Source organism: Lissotriton vulgaris, chromosome 2_1, assembly GCF_964263255.1.
Source record: "Lissotriton vulgaris chromosome 2_1, aLisVul1.2, whole genome shotgun sequence".
Lineage (NCBI taxonomy): Eukaryota > Metazoa > Chordata > Amphibia > Caudata > Salamandridae > Lissotriton > Lissotriton vulgaris.
In genome coordinates this window covers 1,673,915,942-1,673,920,135 of record NC_141687.1, presented here as the reverse complement: position 1 = coordinate 1,673,920,135, position 4,194 = coordinate 1,673,915,942, and positions in this window count along the sequence as shown.

Here is a 4,194-nt window from a genome sequence, read left to right as displayed (position 1 = left end):
CTGTCAGACCCTAGTAAATGGCACCCTAAGTACCCAGGGCATGGTGACCAGAGCAGACCCCTAAGGGCTGCAGCACTTATTGTGCCACCCTCAGGGGCCCTGTACCCTGGCACCCACACATTGCCTTTGCAGGATGAGTGTCTAGGTGCAGGACTAAACAAAGTCTCGACATGGCACACATCCCTGTGTGCCATGCCCACAGAGCCCACTGCCCTGGCATACTTCAGTCACCCCTCTAGCTGGGCACCCTATGCCAGTGGTGTGGGCACAGGTGAATAAGCCCTGTGCCCCTACAGTACCCAGGACAATTCTTGGGCACTGTAAGTGCAGTGATGCCATTAAGAGTATATGGTGCTGGGAGGTTGTCATTACGAACTCCACAGCACCATATGCTACAATGAAGACTGACAAGTTTGGTATCAAACTTCTCAGCACATTAAACACACACTGATGCCAGTGTGGGATGTAATGTAAAATGCACCAGAGGGCACCTTAGAGATACCCTCTGAAAACCTAACCTACAATCCACGTCTGGGCTGAGTGGCTGCAGAGGCTGCCACACAGCAAACATGTTGCTGGACCCCTGGGTGGAGAGCCCCCCGCTCTCCTGGGCCTACAACAATGCACATCCTGGGCGAGGTGCTAGGTCCCCTCCCCCCGGATGGGCAGGGGGAAGCTTCAAAGGCATGCCGCCTCTGTGAGCTTCTCCAGACCATTTGCTGTACCCAGCAACTGGCCCCCACCAGTCCTGACCCCCACTCTGGCGGGAAGACTGGCGGGAAAAACCACATCAGGAAGGGGGTTGTGCCAGCCTATGCCAACCCCACCTCTCAGGTGGGGGAGACAAGGTAAAGCACGACCCCGGGCCCCGGCCATCTTGCAGATGGGGGCCCTTCCCAATCACAGCTAGGCTCCTGCCCCCCTCCCACAGGAGAGGAGCAGGCTAGGGGGTGTACCCACCACAGGACAGGGACCTATTGGTCCCTGTCCTTCCCCTACCTGTACGCCCCTAAATTCAGTATTTAGGGGCTCCCTGAACCTTCCTTCCTCAGATACCAATAAGAAAAGAAGAAAGAAGATCAAGAAGAAGAAGACCCGCCGTGCAGCTGCTAACAGCAGGACGACAACAACTGACTTGGCCCCAGCCCTACCGGCCTGTCGATCCTGGAACCTGCTCCTGCCTAATCCTGGCGACTCCTGCGGACAGCAACCTTGGGACACCCAGAGGACCTGCCTGCCCTGACCCTCTTAAAGCCTGGGACTCCCATCAGCACAGGCTCTCCTGCAACAACAACCCTGGTGCCAGCCAGGAAGCTCCGGGCCAACCTACTCTGCACCCGCCGAGCCCAGCCCGCGCCCAAGTGATCCAGGACCACGAGGACATCCCCCCGGTGACTGGGACCCGAAGTACCGTGCCCAAAGACCCTCCTCGACAACCCCGACGACGCCTGCAACCTCAGGACAGAGGACACCTCCGACCTCGACCAGCAGGGGGTAAGATTTCCCGACCTCAAAAGACACCCCTGCACCCAGTGCCCCACGGCCCCCTGTGCTTAACTCCTGGGTGCCTACCTATCCTCCAAGATCCCAACTTACCCCTCGAAGTGTTGGTCGCTCCAAAAGATCCTTCGTCCTCGAGCCTGCAGCCTTTGTTCCCTTTTCAAGTTCATCATTGAATAACATTGAGCGCCCAACGGCTCAAAAGCACCCTGCACCCAGCCGCCCGAGTGCCCCTGGCAGTGCAACCTGTACCCTATCCTACTTCCCCATTTGCCCTGAGCAAGTGACCAGGAGCCCAGCTCCCACAGTCGCGAGGCCTGCTAGCCAGCAGCCACCAACCGGAGGCTCCCTTTCTCTCATTGGATAACATTGGGCCTAACTACCTCTGCACCAGCCGCCCCTGAGCCGCTGGGGGTGAACCAACTATACTTACCTGACCCTGGGGGACCCCTGAGTCTATGCCCAGAACCCTAACTTCACCAGCCAAGTACTCACCTGGAAACCGATAACTCACTTACCTGCCATTGGATAACATTGACTGGTTTGACTCGAAAAATCTTCGAAGTGTGACATTTTGTAAACTAAAAATATTCATATAAAATCACCCGAATTCAGAAGTACTCACCTGTGATCAGGGGAGAAGCCAGTACTGCACCTTGTAGCCCAGTACTGAACCGCAAAAGTAATCCTTACCGGGTTTACTAGTAATCTGTATTTTCTCCATAGGAACCCATTGTCTGCTTTTCTATGAAATTTCTTCTAAGTGTATACTTTTGAAAACTTGAAATATTCTTTAAAAATCACACGAAATACTGAAACGCAATTTACCTGCCTGTTTTGAGCTAAGACCCCAGTGCAGGCCCTAGGAGCCCAGTACTGGATTACAAAAGTAACACGATCGCACTTTACCTGCAACCTGAATTTTCTCCCATAGGATAACATTGCCAGATTTTCATTGAAAAGTTTTTAAGTTTGAACTTTTAAAACAGCTTTACATTCATGAAAATTCACTACAGTAACTAAAACGTTTTTGCTAATCTGGTTTCAGCATAGAACCCAGGACTGAATCTAGGATCTAATCCTGGAACTGCTAAAGTAATCTGTATTATAATCAACTGTACTTATATGATGACAATCCATTGAGCTCAATGCTAAAGTGTGTTTAGAATTGTGTTGCAAACTGCAATCCCTGTATCTATTGTGCTCACAAACTTCATGGCAAAGTAATTACATGAGAGTACTCATAATGAGAAAAGTATATTTTGATACCTGTTGGTTCCAAAAATAAAACAACTATATATTTTGATATAAAAACAATTGGCCTGGAGGTCAGTCCTTGAGTGTGTGAAATCCTTTTCTGACTGACAGTCCTGCCAAGCGTCACACAACAGGTGTGACACTCACGCATTTCAGTGCGGTGATCCGCATCACCGCACTGAAATGCATTGTCATGCATTATAGCGCCTCATCAGTTGACACGTGGAGCGCTGTTAAAATGCACGTGACGGACGACTGAGCTGCAGTGCCTGACATCGCAGTGCGAACTGCTCCAGGCAGGCGGAGGATGACAAAATCTTCTGCTCGCAGCTCTGCGAGTTAGTATTGCTACAATGTCATTGTTAAAATCAAGTTAGACACACTTCCAGCCCGATAGACATGGAACCGAACTTAAAGTGACGTAACTGCAGTCAGGGCCCAATGATGATGCAGCGTCACTAGGCTACGTGAGTCACGTCCATTCTCATGCTCCCGCCCATGCTTCTTTAAAGTTAAAATGGGCAGGTCGGACCTACTTCTCTTGACCTCACCGATCTCACTGCAGCGGGAGGCAATTTTGGACACTAACGCCGGTTTATTTTTACCATTGTCAATGAAGGGCAAACAGGCTAAGAGCTGCGGTCAGTACAGGGAAAACCAGACTCAGCGGCTGACACCAAGGATTTTATGTGGTAAAGATACCGGCTCATGGATCCAATCTGGAATGGATCCCACCTGCACCATTTGGCCACACAGACCAGGCCAGAGCCACGAGGTGGTGTCACAGAGACAGTGCCAGGGGCCAGCCACAGTGAGAGTGGGTGCAGCAAGCTGCTGTGCTCACCGGTTGCAGCACGATTGAATGCACCCCGACTGTAGTAATTTCTGATGCGACCGGGACCCAGCCCACCGGCCCGCAGCCGCCCAGTGACCATCATAATGCTGAATAATTAGTAAGTGCCCGAGAGAGCAGGTAATCTATTAACTGGAATGATCAATTACATATTTTTAAATACTTCACCATATCTGCCATGTATAAATTGCTGTTACAGAACGGAGCTATGTGACGAGGTTAGTGTAGATCTAGGTACTAGTGCTTTCCGATGTTTATTTCCTCCCTCAGCATGTGCCCCCAGCCCATGCCCCCCGTAATTGTTGCTGTCAACTCTCCTAGCAACACTAGAACTCTGCTCTAAGTCCGGGAAAGGCTGAGCAGGTCGTATTCAGGGCAGGCACACCTCTCACATTAGCCAAGCAGTGCCATTGTCCCCACTCACTGTTCTGCATTGAGAGCTGTTTGGGGGGCTCCTCACCAGTGTCATGACTAGGGACATACTTGCTTCGCTACTGTACAGCAGCTGAGAGATCAGTGTATACAGCTGGCGGAGCCAGTGAGTGTGGCTGTCATAGACTCACAGAGACACTTCTCAAGGGCAT